The sequence below is a fragment of the Scyliorhinus torazame genome, chromosome 16, assembly GCF_047496885.1.
Source record: "Scyliorhinus torazame isolate Kashiwa2021f chromosome 16, sScyTor2.1, whole genome shotgun sequence".
NCBI lineage: Eukaryota > Metazoa > Chordata > Chondrichthyes > Carcharhiniformes > Scyliorhinidae > Scyliorhinus > Scyliorhinus torazame.
Window position 1 is genome coordinate 29,869,170 of NC_092722.1, and position 24,269 is coordinate 29,893,438.

Here is a 24,269-nt window from a genome sequence, read left to right on the forward strand (position 1 = left end):
GGAGTCAACTTCGACCACGACAGCACCAACATCGCCGTCACCACTTCGACAATCTCGAAGGACCATCAAGGCGCCGGACCGGCTGAACCTCTGACCGGCCCACCGGATGACCAGGAACATTTTCTTACTGCTCTGTAAATATTAAAAATTGCTAATTGTATATAGTTATCCACCACCCCTGCCGGACTCAATTTTAACAGGGGTTGAATGTGGTAAACCACTGTATTCTGATATTAGAGGTTGTATGGTAGAACCTGCACTGCAGGTTCACCTGGGGCCTCTGCATGCTAGCTCCGCCCAGGAGCCGGGTTATAAATATGCGTGGCCTCCAGCTCGCAGCCATTTCATCAGCTGCTGTGGGAGGCCACACATCTGATACTAATAAAGCCTCAGTTTGGATTCAACTTCGTCTCCAGTTAAATTGATCGTGCCTCACTCACAAGATTATCTTACACATGCAACATAAACACTACTAGTTAAACCACACCTAACAACTATGACAACCTGTACTTAACTTCAGACACCCGGCTTAGGTCAGAGGAACAGTGGCCTTTGTTCAAATCTGGATCTACTGGGTCTGGAGTAGTAACTGCTGCTCAGCTGGGCTCATCCGTCTGGTGGCGAGCGTTAAACTTGAACTTGCTTCTGGTGGTGCTGCAATTGGAGGTGGACGTTGCCAGAGTGCCAGGTCCAAAAGAGATCGAACACATGACAGTGTCTCTCTTTATCCTTGGGGCGTTTTGTGCTCTTTTGGGCGGTCCTTCGGTTTGGACCCCACTAATTGGGCAGTTCTTGATCATTGCCTTCGATCTGAGCTAATAAAGGGGCGGGTGCCTTGATGGCTGGGCGTGTCCTAAGCGATCATTGACCCTGTTGTTGATGCTTCCTGAGTCTAGGGAGTGGTGCCGAAATGTCTGGGCTTGTATCGGTTACCTGAGTATCAATCCTTTGTCTTACGGAGATGGGCCGTAAAAATGCTAATCGGTTGGTGGTTTCGATGCTGTCTGGATTCTTTGCTCACAAATATACATTCAGGCTCTGTGCCTGCCTGAATCTCACATTGTCCATATTTCCCTTTAGGCTTTGCAAACGTCCATGTTCCTTGTTGTAAGTGACCATCCCCGATGGCTCCATAGCTTGTAGTCCCAGGCCTGACCACTGCTGCTACTGGAGCTGCTGCAACTACAGAGCTGATAGCAATTCAGATTGGCCGGCATATCTCTGAGGCAAGACATCCTCCCAAAAGAGGGGCAGGAGTCCCATCTACAGCCAATTAATGCTCCCTGGAGTGTTAAGTGGCTGCATGGCAGCCGATATCAATGGGGATGAGTTTCCTGCTGATTCTTTGAGAGACAGGATGGGAAAGCCTGCATTTTGAAAAGTCCTGCACCAAAGGATGAGGTGCAAGAATAGGAAGAGACGCCATCACAGGTGATTCTCTGCCTACAACTGTATAGATAAGAATGAAACCAGGCAAGTATAATCCCACACAGCTGATTGACAATGGTAAGGCATTGGACAAGAATGGTGTAGTGTAAGAGCCCTTCCTGTTTATTTCCTTTGTTCCTGTTTCTTTAATATTATTTTATTCCATGGACTAATAATCAGAATGTGCCTTTAAGCAGAAGACTCAAAGTTGAAGCAACTTGCTTGACAGGACACTGCGTCCCCAGGTTTCGTTTTTGAAAAGGAGAAGTCAGACCCTGCATCTTAGGAACCAGGTTTGGAGGCAGCCGGATCGATTGGTTGGCTGGCAACCGGTGGGTTGGCTAGGGACAGTGTTCTGCCTCACAACAGTCAGTGATTGGTTCCTGCGTGATGTTTTCTGAAAGAACTGGGCAGAAGCGTTTAGAGCTTGGAAGTGAAAGGAACACTCTCTCTCTATCAAAAGTTTCATAACAAAAGCTGAACTTTGGAGAGACACTAACCAGAAATCATCCCAGTGGACGTCTGTCTCTGGGATCCTTGGTCCCAGGGAAGGCCCACTGATTGGCACTTAATGTGATAGGGCTTCCCAAAAAGAGGCAATGCAAGACTCTTGCACAAGACCCTCCTTGCCTACATTAAATTCCACCCTTGGGTTAGGTACCAACTGGTGGCGATATTTGAGGAAACAGCTGGTGGCTGATATTTGAGGAACTGTCCCCAGAGAGAGTCAGCAACTTCAGGTGGAGGGGACCTAATCCCCAGTGAGAATCAGTGCAGGAGAGGAAGTGGTCCGAACCCCAGTGAGAGTCAGGTGGGACTGGAAAACCTTGAGGCACCAAAATTCTACAAACCTCCAGGACCTGTTGGCCTTAATCCTGGGATTCCAAAAGAGAAAGCTTCAAAGAAAGTTAATGCACTGGCCATAATTTTCCAAAATTCCCTAGATTCAGGAATTGTCTCAGCCAATTGGGAGACAGCAAATTTAACACCTGTATTCATGAAAGCAGGGAGAGAGAAAACAAGTAGACACAGGCCACTTAGTCTGACATCAGGCATTAGTAAAATCTTGGAATCTATTATTAAGGATGCCTTAACAAAGCACTTAAAAAATCATAGCTTTATTAAAACTAATCAACATGGTTTTACAAAGGAAAATCCTCTTTGACAAATGTATTAGTTTTTTGAGGATGTAACTTTAGGTTAGATGAGGGGGAACCAGTAGATGTCATATACTTGTATTTCCAAAAGGCATTCAATAAGGTGCCATCCAAAAGAATTATATACAAGATAAGGTTTAATGGAGTTTGGAGTGACATATTAGAAATTATAAGAGGATTGGTTATTAGACAGAAATCAGAAAGTAGGGATAAATGAGGCATTTTTGTTTAAAAAAAATAAATTTAGAATACCCAATTAATTTTTTCCAAATAAGGGGCAATTTAGCGTGGCCAATCCACCTACTCTGCACATCTTTGGGTTGTGGAAGCGAAACCCACGCAAACACGGGGAGAATGTGCAAACTCTTTACGGACAGTGACCCAGAGCCGGGATTGAACCTGGGACCTCAGCACCGTGAAGCTGCAATGCTAACCACTGCGCCACCATGTTGCCCTGGAATGGGGCATTTTCAAGTTGGCAGCATGAGATTATTGGAATGGCGCAAGGATCAGTGTTGGGGTCTCAGCTATTTACAATGTATGTTAATGACTTAGAAAAAGAACAACGAGTAATGTATCTAAGCTTGTTGATGATATGAAGCTATCAAGTAAATGCAAGCTGCGAGGAGGAACACAAAGAATTTGCAAAAAGATAGAGAAGTTGAGGGTGGTCAACAAGAAGTACAATATGGGGAACTGTGAGGAAATGTACTTTTGTCGTAAGAATAGAAAAGCAAAACTTTTTAAAAAGACTTGAAACTTTAAATAATGATGTCCAGAGAGATTTGTATGTGTTCCAGAATTGAGCATACAGGCTCAGCAAGCAAATAAGAAAGAAAATGGCATGTGGGCCTTTATTGCAAAAGGACAGGAATAAAGAAGTCTTGCTACAATTGTACAAGGCTTTGGTGAGACCAAATGTAGAATGCTGTGTGCTATTTTGGTCTCTATCCAAGGAAGAATATATAAGTAGTTGTATTGGTGGCAGTACAACAAATATTCACTAGATTGGTTCCTGGAATGAGAGAGTTGTCCTATGATGAGAAGCTGAGTAAGTTGGGTCTATGGCCAGAGTTAGAAAGGTGCTGCTACAGAGGGGAAGGCAGGCAGGGGGTTTGGGTCTTCCGAACCTGATGTATTGCTACTGGGCGGCGAATGTGGAGAAGGTGCGGAGCTGGGTCAGAGGGGTTGATTTCCAGTGGGTCAAAATGAAGGAGAGTTTGTGCAGGGGGTCGGGATTGAAAGCACGAGCAACAGCGCCGCTCCCGATGGCCCCAGGGAAATACTCAGGAAGTCCGGTAATAATAGCTTCATTGAGAATTTGGAGGCAGTTTCGGCAACACTTCAGGTTGGGGGCAGGGTCAAGGGAAATGCCGATTCAGGGGAACCACAGATTTGAGCCAGGGAAGTGGGATGGAAGTTTTCGGAAATGGGAGAAGAAGGGGATTAAGACACTAAAAGATTTGTTTCTTAGAGGTCAGTTTGCAGGATTGAAGGAGCGGGAAGCGAAGTATGGGCTGGAGCAGGGGGAAATGTTTAGATACATGCAGGTTCGAGATTTTGTCAGAAAGGAGATACAGAGCTTCCCGGTGGAGCCGGCCTCCACATTGCTGGAGGAGGTGCTGACGACAGGGAGACTGGAGTGTTAGACGTTTTAGTTGCTGTGAAATGAAGAGTCTAAAGTTCTTGTTTTCATTTTCACCAAACACCATTTATTTCACTTCCACAGCCTCTGCACAAAACTCTTAACAACACACCACCTGACAGAGGCCACCTGAAGCCCCTTTACATATCAGTGTCAATTGATGGATACTTAATATAAATGAGACAACTAATTACAATGTCTCTTAACCCATTACTTAACAGTCTCCCCTTCCTTGGAGAAAAAAAATAATTAGGTGAAAACAAAATTTGAAGAAACTCAATGTTTGGACGAGAAAGAAAAAAAAAACAGTGACAGAAACAAGCACCCTTCATTAACAATATCCAAATATTTCCGTGAACTCGCCCCTCTTTTCGTAAAACAGTCTGACAGTTGATAGCTCCTGTTGACCCATTTAATTGTTGTGATTTCCCCTCTGTCCAACATCTGCTTCAAACTTGCGATGTCTATCCGTAACCTCTTTTCATTGACACTTTTTGTAGAGTGCACATTTTCCCACAGGGATTTATTGTCAATGGGACAGTCAATAGGTATATTACCCAAATTCCCTAATCCCAAAATTTCTGTCAGTATCATACTTATATAAAAAGCTATATCCACCGCCTCTACAAGGCTTACCGTCTCAGCAGCCAAAGTGCTTTTTACCACTCTCCTTATTTTCTTTGTTTCCCACACAAGTGGGCAACATTTACCATTGTTCCCCAAAAGGAAAATTATAAAACCTCCTGCGCTTGAAACCCCATCACATAAATTTGCGTAGGACGCATCACTATAAACTATGAGTTTCAAGTGCTTAAGGTCACCTAAAACCGGGAACTTCAAAACACACTGCTGCACTTTTAGTTTGGCCAACGCTTTATTTGCTCTTATTATGTCTTCCACTTTGGGATCATTCATTTTTGTACTCAACTCTAAGACATCAAAACTCACGTCCGGTCTAGTCTGTCTACCTAACCAGTTCAGTTGCCCAATTAAACTTCGCAGTTGCTCTTTTTCTATCTTTGAAACCATTGCGTCTTTTTGTGAAACTCGGCCATGACTAATTGCTATTGGGGTGATGCTTTCCAAATAAGATTGCTGACGTAAAGTTGCCCCTAACTTAGTCTGTCCAATTTCCAGTCCAATATATTTAAATGCACCGGAAGCCTGACTTCCAACCCTGAATTCTTTCCTCAAACCAGAGATTACAATAGCTTCAAAATCATTAGTCCCACCCCACAAAAAATCATTGACATGCATCATAGAAATGCCAGAAAGATTTCCTTTATAGTGCCAGTAAAGCATTGCAGGATCTGCTTTCAACTGGCAACAGCCTAACTTTAACAAAACTGACCTTACTGAAAAATACCAGACTCTAGATGCATCATTTAATCCATATACACATTTGTTCAACTTCCAGAGTACCCCTTCTGTGTTAGCTGCTTCTTTAGGAGGACGGAGAAAAATGTCTCTCTGGAGCTGATGCCCCTGCAAAAAGGCAGCTTTTATATCTATAGATTTGCATTCCCATGCCTTTGTGGCTAATAGAGCCAAGAAGATCTTTAAAATAACCTTTCCTGTTGTAGGTGAATCTACCCGTAAATCCTGATCTTCTAAGTTTTCTTCAAATCCCCTTGCCACAAGCCTGGCCTTTGCCTTATAAGTTCCATCCGGAAGAACCTTTTCCGTGCAAATCCATCTGTGGGATAGAGCTCTTTGTCCCCTATCCGGTACTTCCGTGTATACCCCAAATTCACTCTAACTATGCAATTCTTGCTGTTTAGCTTCTTTAATAACTTTGTCATCTAATTTATTTGAAGCCACCAAAATCTCACGTGTATGTGGGCTTCTACTCCTATTAGTATTCGTAGTCTGACTCATGTTCCGAGATCTTGACAAACTACATCTCCTCTCCCGCCTGGTATCTCGTTCTGTACTGCTACTGCTTGATTTTTCCCTTCTGCTGTGGGATGCCCTTTCAATAGTTCTCGACCTTTTCCTGCGGACCTGTTCACTATCCGATGTACTATCTGAACTGGCACTGCGTTTCTGTGCCCTCCATTTTTGAACTTCGTTTTCCCAATCCATTGTCTTGACTCCTTCCCCTGAATGCTGTACATTCAACCAATGTTTATACTTTCCAGTGGCCTTCCCTGCTCTACTAATAACAGTTGCATCCTTCCATTGACTAGACCCTTCAGGCAAGTATGTCACTTTTGTACCAACTTTTGACACTTGCCCTTTCGGAAAAATGGCCTGTTTTAATTCACCAGAAGTGTTGTGTTCCTCCACAGAAACCCTGGCTATATCAGTTAATTGGTCCTCATAGTTCTGTAACACATGCGTACCAGATGACTCTGGTTCCTCGTCATGTCTGTCTGCTCTGTCTAAATTTGAAAATTTGTAATCTGTACCCATTATCCTTGATGAATGGACCCTAACAGTTTGATTACCATGTTGCAAAATATTTGTTTTGCCATCTATGCCTATGATCTTCCCTGGGCCTTTCCATTCATTAGAATTGTCTCTCTTATAGTATACCATGCCTCCTTGCTGAAAAACGGCATCTGATGGCCGCACGTTATGTCTTAAAGCTCTGCGAATTCTTTCAGAGACTTCTGCTTCCAAAAAAGCTTTTCTACTGCTATGTAATGCATTTAAATGTTCAGCAAAACCAGAGCTAATTGTAGTCCCCTCCCAAGCTGGAGGCTGGTCATCCAAAATGGACGGAATTTTAGGATTTCTACCAAACACTAATCGATAAGGACTATAGCCCCCAACCATCTGCAATGAATTATTTGCATGTACTGCCCATGCTAAAGCTGAAGTTTGCCTGCAATCTGGTCGATCTGCCAAAATTTTCCGAACTATGTCATCAATGACAGCATGATTTCTTTCACAGACACCATTACTAAATGGGCTTTCTGCAGCCGTATTCATTACTCTGATATTCATGTTTTCACACATATCCCTAAACTCATCATTAGCAAATTCTCCCCCATTGTCCGTAAGGAATTTTGCCGGTGGACCCATTCCTGTCCTTATCCATTTTCCCACGATTTGATCCAGAATTACTCTCTTTTCTTTACTTCGTACAATCGTTGATTGACTAAATCTGGTTGCTAAATCTACAAAATGCAAAATAAATATATTATGTGCTTTATCCCAGATCTTAAAGTCCATGGCCACAATGTCGTTAAAATCCCTGGCCAAAGGTAGGGTTACTATCAGTCGTGCTGGTGTCCTTCTGTACTTCCTACAAACTTCACAGCGGTCACTAACCCGTTCTATCAGTTTAGTATAGTCGTCATTCCTTACCCCTGCATCCTTTAATAAATTTTCAGCCTCCGAGGAGATGGATGTGCAAATTGCCTATGCAGTTTTAATACCACAAGCTTTTTATCAGCTAAAGTCCCATTTTCAACTGCCATTAACACATCCTTAACCACTCTACTTGAAAAACTATTTGTCAGTCATGGAATACAATGGTGTCCCGACTGTGTAAATTGTAAGTCCACCGTCTTTCCAAAAACTGTTGCCTTATCCTGTTCCATATCCAGTTTCATGTGTGCTTTCTTCATCGATGGTCTGCTCAGAAGCAAAGGTAGCTCACTTGATACAACATCCGTGATAATGAAATGATTCACTCCGGCAATATTGCAAGGGATCACTACTCTATTCAGCGACTTCAGAGTACTATCACCCCCAAACCTGAAACTTGTGGAACTTTCAAATTCCTTAACCTTGTTACGATTTTCAGCATTCAAAGAGTCCAGGTAACATTTTAACCAGTTAATTCCACACAAAGTAGATGTGCAGCCACTGTCCAATACAGCACAGTTGAAGGATTCTGCAACCAACACCCTCATTACCGGCATAAAACTGCTTGTCAATAGGACAATGCCTTCTTTCTGGTCATTATCTTTTTCCTCTTCTGACTCTTCCGTGTCATGTGTCGCTTCAAACACTCTATCATAACGAGTTGGACAGTTGAAAGCATAATGGTATTGAGAGTCACATCAAAAACATCGAGTTATCATGCCCCGTGCATTTCTGGGTTTTATCTTCCTATTGTAGGCTCTAACTGGGTTTCTGTCTTCATAATTTCCTTGTCTCGGTCTCCGACTATAGTCTTGAGCCCTGTTCGTAGCCATACGATTTCGCCATCCTGTTACTAGTGTATCTTCCATATTCTGCCTTATTGCAGGCTGACATATTTGGGTCATCAGAGCCATCGGAATCGAATGTTTCCCCGGAAACTTTTGTGAAGCTTTTGTCATCTGTTCGAATAAGGTATCCTTATCAGTAAACTCTTGTCAAAACCAGGAGCCTATCCATGTTGCTCACTCTAGCACAGTCAAGTAATTTAAAGGCCAACACAGACTGTGGAAATTCCAGATTGTGTTTCTGCAGCCTTTTATATAGTCTGCCAAATTCCATTATATAGTCTTCCATAGAGATATCCTCCATTTTCCGGAACTTATCAAAATCCGACCATGCTTCATACGCACTTAACAAGTCACCTTTCGTATAAATCTTATCCATATAATGTAATAAAGTCTCCAGACCTTCCTCTGGGTCTAACTCTTCCAATTCCAGCTCAGAAAGCACTTTGTTTCGGATTTTACTGCCATATGGTAGAGAAAGAGCCAATGCCATACCTTGTTTTCTCTTTCCCAAAGCAGTTACTTTAGTCCACATAACTACTGCACTTTTCCATTGGTCGTACGATTCCCTTTCAGAAAATAAGGGAGGATAGTCATATCCAGCCATCTTTATCCTGGGTTCAGCCATGTATCTTTTTTTTTTTCCTTCTCACTCACTCCTTGGTTTGATCAGGAAAAGTTGTATCTTTCAAACCTTCACATTTGCACAGCAACCATCCTCTGCTGCCACTGTTAGACGTTTTAGTTGCTGTGAAATGAAGAGTCTAAAGTTCTTGTTTTCCTTTTCACCAAACACCATTTATTTTCCCTTCCACAGCCTCTGCACAAAACTCTTAACAACACACCACCTGACAGAGGCCACCTGAAGCCCCTTTACATATCAGTGTCAATTAATGGATACTTAACATAAATGAGACAACTAATTGCAATGTATCTTAACCCATTATTTAACATGGAGATGGGGGTAGTGTCGGTGGTTTACGGAGCTATTTTGGAAGAGGAGAAGGCACCACTGGAAGGGATCAAAGCAAAGTGGGAGGAAGAGTTGGGAGAGGACATGGAGGAGGGGTTCTGGTGTGAGGTGCTCCGGAGAGTGAATGCCTCCACCTCATGCGCGAGGTTGGGGCTGATACAGCTGAAAGTGCTATACAGAGCACACCTCACGAGGGCGAGGATGAGCCGATTCTTTGAAGGAGTAGAAGATGTGTGTGAACGTTGCGGGGGGTGGGGGGGAGGTTTTTAGGGTAATTTCTAAAGTGGTGCATGTGAAACTGGACCCGGGCCTCCGGGAGGCCATATTCGTAGTGTCGGAGGCAGATCTGTAGCCTTCGCCTCGTTGATCGCCCGAAGGCGGATCCTGATAGGTTGGAGAGCAACCTCTCCACCCTGCACCCTGGCGTGGTGGGAGGACCTGTTGGAATTCTTGACTCTTGAGAAGGTTAAGTTTGAACTGAGGGGAAGGATGGAGGGGTTCTACAATTCATGGCCGTTATTCATTATGCACTTTCAAGAACTGGATAACATCGAACATTAGGTGGGGCGGGTGGGTGGGAGGGTTGGGGGGAGGGGGGCTTTGTGTGTTAATGGCGACTATGGGTGATCCCTAATTACTTTTTGTCATTTGTTTGTGTGAACATGCGGGCTAATGTTTGGGATATGGTGGGAGGATTGGATCATTGTTATTGATTTGGGGGTTGACATATTTGTTACTGATTATTGTTTATTGTTGGTGGGTGTACATTTGGGAGAAAATGCAAAAAAGGAGAATAAAAAATATTTTAAAAATAAAAAAATTGGGTCTGTATTCTCTTGAGTTTAGAAGAATGAATGGGAACCTCTTTGAAACAGTCCAGATTGTGAGGGGCTTAACAGGATAGATACAGAGATGTTGTTTCCCTTGGATGGGAATCTAGAACAAGGTGGCAAAGTTTCAGAATGAGGTCTGAGATGAGGACAAATTTCTTCACTCTTTGGCATTCTCTTCCCCAGAGGGTTGCAGATGTGCTATCATTGAATGTATTTAAGTCTGAGATAGACAGATTTTTGGGAAGGAATTTTATTTTGCTCAGGCAGGAGCTGCCCGCCCCTGAAGTGTGTGAAATCGCGTGAAAAGACATCGGGCATGCATCTTGACATCATCGTGCACTCACACGATATTTCAGTCAGCGGGCAAGCGCAAGAGTTGGCAGCATGCCTGCCAACAATCAAGCAGGCAATTTAGCCCATTAAGGGGGCCAGTTGACCACAATTTTACGTAGCCCATCTGCTTTTCTGGTTGGCAGGTCAGCCGATTGGAAAGGCAGCCTTTCTGTTTTCCTTACAACCTCGATGCAGGGCAGGATGAAATGTCAGGGCTGAAATAAAATTTTAAAAGGTCTCTGGAGACTGAGGTTTGTGCTTGAATGTGCTGCCTAGACACTCTTGACAGTGGTTTTCATTGTAATTTATTTTTTATAGGTCTGCAGCTCCCTGAGACAGCTCTGCATCAGCTGTCTCCCCCGAGGGAACGTATTAGAGGCACCAGCATGCATCCTCCGGCTTCTCCACACCTGCCCTCTCTCCGACCCTCCCCAGCAGCACACAGCATTTCCTAGCGCACATTTCATGCTGGCTTCCCGTTAATTGGCCAGCCAGCGTGAAATTGTATTCTGGGACCGTTTGTGGCCAGAAGCAAGTTTCACTCCCACTTAGGCCCACCAAGTGGTGTGTGCCTGCCGGGCAATATTCAGGCCTTGGTCTTTTTGGGAATCACAGGATATGGGGAGTGAGCAGGAAAATGGAATTGAAACCTAAAATCAGCCATGATTGAACAGACGTCATTGACTGTGTCTTCTCCTGCTCCTATTTTTTATGTTCTTAATTAATGAGGTTGAAATCACACACTCCCTGGAATAGATGGTGGTTAAGCAGTGATGTAAAATGGGTGATGGTGAATTCTCAGACCAAGTTACATTGTGTCCCAGTTTAATTTTAATTAACTTCAAAGAAAAGTGGGCTGGATTCTCCGATTTGGAGACGATATCCTGATGCCGGCGTGGGAACGGTGGCGTTTTACAACCAAAAAATTAGCGCAAAACGGTCACCGATCCTCCGTCTGGTGGGGGGCTAGCAGGCACGCAGTGTAGAGCACCCGGCTCTAGCTGCCGATACGTCCGGAGAATTGCTGGGTCTGTGGCCGCGCAGGCGCACGGCGGTGGCCTGCAGTGGCCGTGCCATGCAACGTGGCACTGGCCGCGCGCGGACCCGGCTTGCCAAAGAGTGTCCCCCCTTTGGCCAGGCTCCCGACCCCAAGACCTCCCCCCACCAGTGCCCCCAGCCCCTGCTAAAGCCCCGCCCTGCCCGCAGATCGGCTCTCCCCTGACTGTGACGGCGCTAGACTCAGTCCGCAGCTGCCACCTCGAGTTCCCGGAAAAAAATAGCACACTCGCCCCACGCCGTCGGGAACTCGGCTGGTCGGGGGTGGAGCATTGGGGGAGGGCCTCAGTTAACGCCCTGAGGCCGTCCATACGGTGTGCGGCACACTCCTAGAGTACGCCGTTTTGGAGGGGGTGAGATATCGCAAAAGCGGCACCACCCCTGATTTCAGCGCCAACGTGCATTCCCCGTCCGTTCGCGAACGCGATTTCGGCGTCGGACACCGGAGAATCCCGCCCAAGATCTCTCCCTACAGTGTATGCAAAGATTGCTAAATTGTACAATCTCCCTTCAATGTCCTCAAAATCACTGACTCTATTGCAGGTCGTGATACCATCGTAATTACACTGACTCAGCTGCAGTTACGCAGGCTCAATTAAAGAGTTCAAAATCACTAGTTATGTTTCCAGACCTTGCTTGTTTGTTGCTGATGCAATACCTGCACAAACTTGTACATGAGCACTGGCGATGTCTGCTTGTCAGCAACTTCTTGTTCAAACATCTATTTCTGCCTACACCATTTAAATCACCACAATCTCACTGATGCGTAATGTTGGTCTGAGGAAACTCAGCAGTTTCAACAGTTCAGTTCTTGTTGTTGGAAATAAAATTGTTTTCCGTTAGGATGCTTCTTGGGTGTAAAATTGACGCAGAGCAGACAAGTTTGACAGTGGGACAGGTTTCACCCGATCTGTGCCATACAGAAATAAAACTTCCCCTATACTATCACATCAAACACTACAGGGCAGGTTCAGCATTGATTAGGTACAGAGAAAATGTCCCTATAGGTGAGAGATGTAGTGCTGCCGGAGTGCATCGGAGCGCTGCTCCGGCATCTCCTGTTCAAAGGCTTTAATATTCACCATTGGATAGTAAACTTTCCTTTGTCGAACTCGGATGAACTTGTATCTGAGATCACCATTGCAGACGTCAGAGCAGCCTTCTCGAACGTCAACCCACGGAAAGCCACTGGCCCGGGTGGGGTACCCGGACGGGCACTCAGGTCTTGCGCAGATCAGCTGGTGGGGGTATTCGCAGACATCTTCAACCTCTCTTTGCAACAATCTGAGGTCCCTATCTGCTTCAAGAAGACGACCATCATCCCTGTACCAAAAAAAAGCCAAGCAGCGTTCCTTAATGACTATCGTCCAGTGGCTCTGACATCCATCATCATGAAGTGCTTCGAAAGGTTGGTCATTGCACGAATCAACTCCAGCCTCCCAAATTGCCTTGATCCACTACAGTTTGCCTACCGCTGCAATAGGTCCACAGCAGACGCCATCTCCATGGCCCTGCACTCTACCCTGGAACACCTAAATAATAAAGACATCTATGTCAGACTCCTATTTATCGACTGCAGCTCAGCCTTCAACACGATCATTCCTACGAAACTCATCTCCAAACTCCGTGGCCTTGGCCTCGGCTCCTCCCTCTGCGACTGGATCCTGAACTTTCTAACCCACAGGCCACAATCAGGAAGGATAGGCAACAACACCACCTCCACGATCATCCTCAACACTGGTGCCCCACAAGGCCGTGTCCTCAGCCCCCTACTATACTCCTTGTACACTTATGACTGTGTGGCCAAATTCCCCTCCAACTCGATTTTCAAATTTGCTGATGACACCACCGTAGTGGGTCGGATTTCAAACAATGACGAGACAGAGTTCAGGAATGAGATAGAGAATCTGGTGAACTGGTGCGACAACAATAATCTCTCCCTCAATGTCAACAAAACAAAGGAGATTGTCATCGACTTCAGGAAGCGTAGTGGAAAACATACCCCTGTCTACATCAATGGGAACGAAGTAGAAAAGGTCGAGAGCTTCAAGTTTTTAAGTGTCCAGATCACCAACAACCTGTCCTGATTCCCCCCCCCCCATGCCGACACTATAGTTAAGAAAGCCCACCAATGACTCTACTTTCTCAGAAGACTAAGGAAATTTGGCATGTCAGCTACGACCCTCACCAACCTCTACAGATGCACCATAGAAAGCATTCTTTCTGGTTGTATCACAGCTTGGTATGGAGCCTGCTCTGCCCAAAACCGCAGGAAACTACAAAAGGTCGTGAATGTTGCTCAATCCATCACACAAACCAGCCTCCCATCCACTGACTCTGTCTATAATTCCCGCTGCCTCAGAAAGGCAGCCAGCATAATTAAGGACCCCACGCACCCCGGACATACTCTCTTCCACCTTCTTCAGTCAGGAAAAAGATACCAAAGTTTGAGGTCACATACAAACCGACTCAAGAACAGCTTCGTCCCTACTGCCATCAGACTTTTGAATGGATTAAGTTGATCTTTTCTCTCCATCTTGCTATAACTGTAACATTATATTCTGCAGTCTCTCCTTCCTTCCCTATGTACGGTATGCATTGTTTGTACAGCATGCAAGAAACAATACTTTTTACTGTTGTGATGAATGGGTAATGTGCCTTTAAGATCATGCATGTAATGTCCCTTTAAGACCGGGTTTGGAACCCTGGGGGACTCTGCCTCCAGCTCCACCTCCCAGGGGCCGGATATAAGATGACGTCCTGTGGGCGGCGCTCAGTGAGCACTCATCTCTCTGGCTGGCGAAGTTCTCTGTTTATTAAAGCCTTTGTTTTACGAGTACACTCTCTCGCGCCATAATTGAGGGTATATCAACTGTATACTAATACATGTGACAATAATAAATCAAATCAAAAAAGTTGTTTGGCAATTCCATTATACCACCCATTTGCTTTTTTCTTCCACTGATCTCAGTAGAATCTGCTCCATTCATTTTCTGACTGGATTTAAATCCTTACTGCCTCCAATATTGAAGTTTCTTGTTTCCAGAAGTAACACATATGAAATGAAAATGCAAAATGAAAATTGCTTATTGTCACAAGTAGTCTTCAAATGAAGTTACTGTGAAAAGCCCCTAGTCGCCACATTCTGGCGCCTGTTCGGGGAATTGAACGGTGCTGCTGGCCTGCCTCGGTCTGCTTTAAAAGCCAGCGATTTAGCCCAGTGTGCTAAACCAGCCCCTAATACAGGGGGATTTGGCTCATTGATGGCAACAATCAGAACTGGAGGGAAATCCTCTCCCAAGCATGTGGGACTGAGTGTTTTGTGACACAGATGCGATCTGCATGGGGACCATTTTGAGTGAATTCTACCTGCTGTATTATGTGGGGAACAAGGGTATGTTTGGCCACAGGTTCCTGGAGTTTGAATTCAGGACGAACGGTAGGAACTGACTGCAACATCCGGAGCTTGAAGTGTGGCTGTGATTCTGGAAGCTGGAGAGGTTAAGAGGTGGCAGAGGGAAGGTTGGGCAAGGTCCCAGGCTTCATGCTGCTGCTGTTGAATGTCTCTGAGTCACTGTGCAGCAGCAACAATAGAAGTAACCCTCCTATTAAAAAAATACAGACCTTACAAATCCCTGCATAGAGCTTGCTCATAAACAGGCATTTTAGGGTCTTTGAAGCTCAAGGTTCCCAGTATCTGGCATCATTATCCCCAGATACTCTGCTGTGATTGCCTACTGAACACAAACTAATTCCTTGGCTGTGATGACCTGAGGATATGAACCGCAGTGCATACCCAACTTTCTACCTTGTCATGCAAGCCCAATTGGTGGGACTGGAAACGAATGTGAAATTCGCTCCCGCCTGCAATCAGCTCCCAACATCAATTTAATGCTGGCTGACCAATTGACTGCTGGCCTGTGTGAAATGTGTGCTGAGACAGGCTCAGCACTGTCATAATATACACCAGTATATCATGATGCAGACACACACACTGATGGACACACAGCAAGACCAATCAACACACACAACACCGCAGCCAATCACCAGTTAGAGCACACTAACAGACAGAGGGCATCAGAGTTCCCGTTCATTCGGGATGCAGCCTCTCAGAAGGACAGAGCTTACAGCACAGATCCTCACCATGTGCTGAGTGCATAGACTGGTTAAGACAGGCATAGGTCTTTAATTTAATGTAACATCGTGTTAACCCACAGTGAAAGTATGGTCAACAGTTTCTAACTTGATAAAATAATGTTGTACTATTTTAAGTGTTGGTGGCCCGAATGTGTTCCGCGGATCCAGAGCACCCAACACATCAAGCACTGCCGGCGGGAGTGGGAAGACGGCAGGCAATGGGACCAGTAAGGGTGTGGGCGGGAGTTTAAATGGAGCTCCCTGGAAGATGACAATCGGTGTTCAGACATATACAAAAAACAACAGGGCTCAGAGAATCAGAGAAGCCCTGCAATACAGAAGGAGACCATTCGGCCCATCAAGTGTGCACCAACCCTCTGAAAGAGCACCCTACCCAGGCCTACACCCCCACCCTATTCCTGTAACCCCACCTAACCACCCTTGGACACTAAGTGGCAATTTAGCACGGTCGATCCACCTAACCTGCCCATCTTTGGACTGTGGGAGGAAACTGGAGCACTCGGAGGAAACCCACGCAGACACGGGCAGAACATGCAAACACCACACAGACACGGGCAGAACATGCAAACACCACACAGACACGGGAGAAAGTGCAGACTCAGGAGCCTGAGGGAGCTGCTTTGAAAATGGAAACATTTGACTCATTACTTGAGTTATTGTGCTGTTAGTGTCTGCAGTGTGTCATCAGCAGCAGGAGCCCAGGTGGGATGGAAATACCCAGACCCAGTCAGCCCCCACTTTTCTGATGAGTGCCTGTGGGTTTTCCTGCAGACAGTTTGTCCTCAACGCTACATTTTGCTATCTCTTAATAGGAAGCCATCTCATACGACAAAGAAGGCCAAACAGAGGTGCCAGGTCTGGTCAGTTGCACATAGGATCTGGATGCGGTGCAAGAAAAGGTTTAATGACCTTCTATGCTCTGCCAAGGTGAGTACTGAATGCAGTTGAAACCTTGGATAGATGTCTTTGTGGGTTGTAGCAGTTGTTGATGCTCTTGAGCGCAAAATGCAGAGTGTAAAATGGCAGATAATTCTGTGGCTGGCCTGTATGTAAGGGTAGGTGCAGCAATGTGATGGGGCCAAACCTGTGTCTTTGTTGGGAAGACTGGTATTTTCTGACATTTAAAGGGGGACTATTGAAAGCACTTTTGTCCTTACAAGAGAAGAGGAATGCACAGGAGCAAGACAGTCAGGCGGTGGGGTCCCAAACCTTTATCCCTTAAGTCAGATGGAGGAGCAAGCACTGGAAATGGCCTGTGAACATCGAGTTAGGTCCACTGGTCATGGAGAGTCAGGGGCCTCGGATGAGGGCAAAGGTCCCGTGGAAAAGATTGGTGGTGGGTATGAAAGATGGAGGGCAGTGTTTGTAAGACTGGCATGTGCCAAGGGATTCCCCGTTCCTGAGACGAAGTGTTGAGGCCGGGGCAGGATTCGTGGACTTCCACGACCGCAAAACTGGCACTGCACCTGGACCAATTCAGCGACTGTTAATGGGCTAGCACCAGTGAGACACGGAACACGATCGATTCCCATGAGAAACAGTGCAGGATTCGCTGGATCTGCGATGACACTCAGGAGGCTGACAAGCTGCACCCGCACATACACATTACACTCCCCGCACACACTCACCGCAGTCAACAAGATGGCTCTGGTTGAGCTGGAGCATGCCCATACAGCTGATGGGTTGGCTGGGGCCAGAGGGCACCTAGGGGGTGGCCTGGGGGGACTAAGTTCACAGCGGGCAGTCAGCGGCATGCGCAGCTGCATGGCTGCCTTGCAGACTGCGGAAATGGTGTTCTGTGCCCGCCCACCCTGACTCTACAGCCCACCTCCTGGCCATCCCCGCTACTCCGCCGGCACTGACAGAAGCCCCCGGCAAGCGGCACGACTGTCAGCAAACTATGGCGATATTGGACACTTTTCGAACCCCCCCTCTCCCTCAGCAGCATTTTAAAAGCAAAGGTGAATCTCGCCATCGGTGGAGGCGGAGAATCACGGAGGCCCTGGAGAATACCGGATCAGGCCCGCTAATGGGGCTGGATTCTCTTTTTAAAAAATAAACTTAGAGTGCCCAATTGATTTTTTCCAAGGGAAAATTTAGTGCGGCCAATCCACCTACCCTGCACATCTTTGGGTTGTGGGGGTGAAACCCACGCAAACACGGGGAGAATGTGCAAACTCCACACGGACAGTGACCCAGAGCCGGGATCAAACTTGGGACCTCGGTGCCGTGACACAGCAATGCTAACCACTGTGCCACCGTGCTGCCATGGGGCTGGATTCTCTGCATCCTGATGCCGATATCGCGTTTGGCGACGGGGCGGAGAATCCGTTTCTCGCGCACAAAATTGGGACTCGCGGCGGTTTCGCAATTTTCTGCCCCCCGAAAATCGGCGTACTCCGCAGAGCATCCACCGCCTCAGGCCATTGCCTGAGGCCTGCCCCGCGATTCTCCGTCCTGCAGCCACCTGAGTTGGCCACTTCCCGACTTAAAATGGAGAACAGCAAAGGCTGAAGGGAAATTCAACCAACGCAGGCAAAAACTAGAAGGTGCAAGTTTACTGTGTATTAGACTCTGCAGAAACCCAGACAGCATCGATACAAGCAGCCATCTGCATAGTAATGTAGCAGCCATCTACATAGTAACGAGCGATCCCCGGGAACAATCAAAACACTTTATGGGAAACAAAGCCAAGCCAGACTCCTTGGCGCCAGCAGGAGCCAACACAAAAGAAGTTAACGGACACTTAAAGACCGCCCAATTATCAGGGAACCGCTCCAGTATTGGAGAAATCGAACCAAGCGATTGGAACAAAGTCCAATCACTTGGAACCAGGTACGGGGTCCGCCCCGAAAGGCGGGAAGCCCCTGGGGACTATAAAGCATAGCCCCCAAGTTCAAATCGTCCTTCTTGACAGGGTCACTCAGCAACGCGAAGCAACCCCTGAGAGTGAACTGTCCGGCGGCCTCCAAGAAAGTAAGTCTCAAGTCAACGCTTGCTATGAGATAGGCGCTCCTAGCTACCAGTCCATACCAGCTTTTGAATCCCGCAGACTCAGAACCCGAACGAAAGGCCATTTGTTCCCCTGACCTGGTGGGCCAGTCCGAAGCTAAGTATAGGCCTGTTAGTGATAGAAATAGCCTAGAAAGTAGAGTTTATGCATGAGTAGCGATTTACTGTGTATAATAAATGTGTATTGATTTGAATCTTACTAATTGGTGTGTTGAGTTATTGATCATTACTTGAACTTGAACCTCGTGGAGGTATCATAAAGATACCTGGCGACTCTAGAGCAAAGGTTATAAAACAGAGCCAATTGAACCAACCAAAAGTTAACAACATATTGCTGGCGAATCCGCCGGGACCCGATCTAGAAGTGGCTTAACCACTCCGGGAGAACCCAAAATTTGAATTAGAAATCCAATTGGGAACAGAAAAACCACAAGTATTCAAGCAGTTCTGAATAATCCTCATAATTTGGATGTGTGTTAATGCATGCATAACTAACAGGGCAATAAGGTAAACTGATAGATTTTTTGTTGCGACAAAACTGTCGGGACTTTGGATTCCGGAAAATAGCGAAAGCCATACCCGTAAGTACAGCACCGCCCTAATACCCCTTGTTCCAAATTTCAAGAGAAGTATTCAGATAAGAAAGATGGCAATGCAGGCAATGCAACGCCTCATGAACCCCGAAGAATTTGTGGTTGCAGCGACAGGCCGTAGAGTAGGACAGTGTCTCGTTTGGGAAGAGGAAATCAGAAAGTACCTCAAAGGGAAAGGATGGCCCCTTTGGAGCGAATTCTGTGAAAATGAGGAAACAGGTCCCGGGAGTAGAGGACATACTTGGTGGGAGAACCTGAGCGAGATTCACAAGAAGAGCTTAAGAAAAGCTCGCAAGCCAATGGCAATCGTGTCCTGTTTGGCACAATTGCGAGGCACAGAGGAGGTCGTTAGGACGCTCCAAAAAGAGATAGAAGGCATACCTCGAATGAGCAAGGTCGATGTCAGTGAGGTAGAGAAAGAGAATGTAGAATTAAGGAGGAAGTTAGCAGCAAAGGACGGAGAGGTGGATGATGCCAAGTGGGCACACCAGTCTTGTTTGGCGCACCTAAGCAGCTTCCAATCCCAGTACGAAAAGGCCTATCAGGAGACGCAATGTGCAGTCCTGGAAAGAGAGAAACCGAGAAGCAGGTAGAGGCATTGCAGAGGCAATGTAGTGATCTGAAGGCAGCGTTAAGAGCACTCCATGCTGCCACCACGGAGCAAAGACAAAGCTCATTAGACCACGCAAAGTGCCAGAAGCAGATTGCAGAACTGCAATCTCTGCTTTCAGTTCAAAAAAGATTCCAGGAAACCTTTGGATCACAGCTAGATGAGGAAGACGGCCCTGATTGGGAAGAATTGAGTGAGACAGCGCAGAGATATATTCAGGGAACATGTGCGCAGGGAAAGCCCCAGAAGAGAAAAGCGCCCCAACCCTCCACAGAGCATATAGTTCAGGCTCCAATGAACCCAGTCACCATCCACTGCACAGCCACATCGGACGATACGGAATTTCTGTACACCACCCCCTTAACAGTGACCCAATTACGGGACGCGTGCGATAAAATCAAACAATTCCTCCCACCTCAGACCCCCACCACTTCTTTGCCAGAGTAAAACAGCAGACGACCATGTACGGCCTGGATGAGCGAGAGCAGGTAAAGCTCACAGTTTTGAGTTTAGACCCTTCGGTCGTAGCAGCCCTTCCCGACCCACAGAATGTAGGAGGCGGCACCTTTGCAGAAATGCATACCACGATCCTAGACGCGATCGGGTATAACAGAGGTGACCCCGTAGATGGCCTCAATAAGTGCAGGCAAAAGAAAGCCGAGCACCCCACAGCGTTTGCTGGATGCTTGTGGATCCATTTTGCAGCAGTTTTCGGCGACTTAGACCGCGCCCATTTGTCCCCAGACAACATGGCCAAATGGACCCACACCCTTGTCTCCCATGTCACAGAAACCCAGGACAAAAAGCTTGTGCCAATTATGATCCCTCAGAGGAGGCTCACAATGAGAAATGGGTTTTAAAAAGATTGTCCCGCACCTGGGAGCAGTCTGTACAAAACAAACCCACAATTGGAAACCCGAAGAACAGCAGGAAGAGCAGGCAGACATGCATCCAGTTAGGACGCACCAGAACCCCGCATGGGTAAATGAGGGAAATAGCCCACAGCAGCCTAAATCCCAGGAATGCTACAATTGTGGGCAGTTAGGACATCATGCATGAGAATGTCAAGCCCCCCTGAAACAGCCACGGAGTCAGCCCACCAATGCCCCCCGAACCAGCAACGACACCAACAGCCCCGACCCCCCACCCAGGGAACCATACCAAAGGCAACAATGCACCAGAGAGCCTGTTCCACCTTATGTGCCCCAGGGGTCATGTTACAACTGTGGGCAGTCAGGACACTTCGCCCGAGATTGCAGGAGACCCCCACCAGCTATACTAGCCCTCAGATATGAAAGGGAACACCACCCACAGCAGCTACAAGGTCCCAACTGCCCCATGCAAACTGTGAGTGCTTACCCATGGCAGCGTTACTTCAGCAAGGCCACTTCATTTTTGTTTCGCTCCTCCTTCCTCTCTTCTTCGGTCACGCTACACTCCCTCCTGCTAGTTACACCCCAGTCCAAATGTGATTTACGATGTCCTGAATTCTGATGGAACCTGCACCATGTTTGTTGTATGTTTGTTCGTTTAATGTACATGTTAAATGTTGTTTGTGAATTTAAAAGTTTTCATGGCCCCACGACACCACTCTTTTAACGCCCACTGGCTGTTAAAGGTACAAGTTTGTCCCAGACAATAGTTCAGAGAAACTAGTCTGTCGGCATACAACAATCATAACTACTCTCCTGATTCGAAGGTAACCACGAGAGGCAGCCCCTACGACGACCACAGCATTGGTCGCCGTCCTAACCGGGGATTCCATTCAAACCTTACCCGTTGCGGCCCATACGCACCTCATTTCGGCACTTTTGGTTCAAAAAGTTTTGTTTTGTTTTCAGGCGACCCTTAGGTTGCCATCCCTGTGCTATTTACATCCTCAAACATTTGGATGGTCAATCGCACAGCCTGCGAGACGGCTCGCACAGTTTCTGTATTTTTAAGTGTGTCTTGTCCTGAATATTCGGTTTAAAAAATAATAATGAGGGAGTCACACATGGTGACAAATCATAAAGGGAGAATTGGCATTGAAGGACAGACATACTAACGTACGAGATATTAACCAAGATAGTAACAGACACTATGCTTGATCCCACAGAACCCCAGAAGCTCCAGGAAAAGAAACGAAACGGAAAGGAAGAGAAGAGAAGAGAAAGAAGACAACAATGAAGACGGCATACGTGTTTTTTGTCATAATGTGTACCCGGTTGCGCGCGAACGCGAACCCCCTGACCCCAACCCCCCCCCAGCTGTTAATGATTCACTTCCCCATAGCACCCAGAGCCCAGTAACAGGCAAAACCACACCATCATGGTGTGATAAGCTCATAACATGGTACTCCCTTTCCTACGTAGTCGAATCCCTATTAGTGTTGGCGATACTCTGCAGCACCGTGCAGACTATCCGCATGAGAAAATGGAGAAGGAGAGCCTACCGCGCTCGCACCCCGGTATACAGAATAAGACCCCCTATGTGCAGTTATCCCCAGGACCCTGAACCCCTCGATCTAAAATAAAGAACATTCATTTGCGTTCTTTTTGTGAATAAAGAAATATGTTTCATGAGCGATCCTGAGCTTAACTGCCAAGCCAGGCAAAATGTGAATAATGCTGCTATGATTTTGTTTGTATCATTAAGGAAGTTAGTATGATTGAATGTTTGAGTGAGTGTAGTTCAGTGAGGACAGTTAGAGGTACCGTTTTCTTATTTAGTAATGCATGTCCCTGTTTTGACATAGCGCCACTTAGAATGTTAGTTAAAATTTTCTTGCATAGTTATGGTCAGTGTAGAGGCCATAGAACAGTGCTAGCCGGGTCAGAGAATGAAGACAACGCAGTTATGTGATCCTTCACGCTTCGCGTTAGGATCACAAGGAGGGAGTTTAGCCACCTGAGTTGGCCACTTCCCGACTTAAAATGGAGAACCGCAAAGGCTGAAGGGAAATTCAGCCAACGCAGGCAAAAACTGGCAGGTGCAGGTTTACTGTGTATTAGACTCTGCAGAAACCCAGACAGCATCGATACAAGCAGCCATCTGCATAGTAATGTAGCAGCCATCTACATAGTAATAAGCGATCCCCGGGAACAATTGAAACATTTTAAGGTAAACAAAGCCAAGCCAAACTCCTCGGTACCAGCAGGAGCCAACACAAAAGAGGTTAACAGACACTTAAAGACCGCCCATCGATCAGGGAACAGCTCCAGTATTGGAGAAATCGAACCAAGCAATTGGAACGAAGTCCAATCACTTGAAACCAGGTACGGGGTCCGCCCCGAAAGGCGGGAAGCCCCTGGGGACTATAAAGTAAGGCCCCCCAAGTTCAAATCGTCCTTCTTGACAGGGTCACTCAGCAACGCGAACCAACCCTTGACAGTGACCTACCTAGCTGCCGCCAAAGAACGTAAGTCTCAAGTCAATGCTCGCTACGAGATAGGCGCTCCTAGCTACCAGTCCATACCAGCTTTTGAATCCCGCAGACTCAGAACCCGAACGAAAGGCCATTTGTTCCCCTGACCTGGTGGGCCAGTCCGAAGCTAAGTATAGGCCTGTTAGTGATAGAAATAGCCTAGAAAGTAGAGTTTATGCATGAGTAGCAATTTACTGTGTGTAATAAATGTGTATTGATTTGAATCTTACAAATTGGTGTGTTGAGTTATTGATCATTACTTGAACTTGAACCTCATGGTGGTATCATAAAGATACCTGGCGACTCTAGAGCAAAGGTTATAAAACAGAGCCAATTGAACCAACCAAAAGTTAGCAACAGTCCCCGACCGGCCGAATTCCCGACGGCGTGGTTCTAACATGGTCCCACCGTCCGTGATACTCGGTGGTGGCTGCGGACTCAGTCCAGGGCCACCAGTCGGGGGAGGGCCGATCGGAGGGCCAGGGGGCTTCATTCGGAGCTGGGGGCTATGTGTGCGGGCGTCCGGGGTGGGCAAGCGGCCAATGCGGGACACTATTTTGCCGGTCTAGATTGGCAGGCTGAGTTCGCCATGGAGCACGGTGCGGCCGCTGGAGGCCGCCGTCATGCGCATGCGAGGCCTGTGACCCAGAAGTGTGGGGGGCCGTATCAGCAGCTAGAGCTGTGAGCTCTATGACAATTGCCTGTGTCATGTGAGAGTACCTTTAAGAAATGGGTGTTTAAGAAAGGTACCTTTAAGAAATGTTTGCCTGCTCATATTACTGCAGTGATGTCAGAGTGTGGGTGGAGCTGTGCTCTGGTTCTGCTTTTTAGTTTCACTTTGAGAAAAGCTTGGGGGTGATTGTCATTTTGGTTTCGTTTTTCAGTTTGTTGCAGCTGAAGTC

The 24,269-nt window shown here is 46.7% G+C and overlaps 1 long non-coding RNA gene across 1 annotated transcript in view; it reads left to right on the forward strand.

The window, feature by feature from the left end:
• LOC140392346 (uncharacterized) overlaps positions 1-23,558 on the forward strand; it is a 169,930-nt gene extending 146,372 nt beyond the window's left edge. The window contains exons 2-3 of the long non-coding RNA XR_011935300.1: positions 16,559-16,673; positions 22,060-23,558. This is a non-coding gene — a long non-coding RNA (uncharacterized lncRNA). The remainder of the gene's footprint in view (positions 1-16,558; positions 16,674-22,059) is intronic.
• Positions 23,559-24,269: the final 711 nt, after the last annotated feature.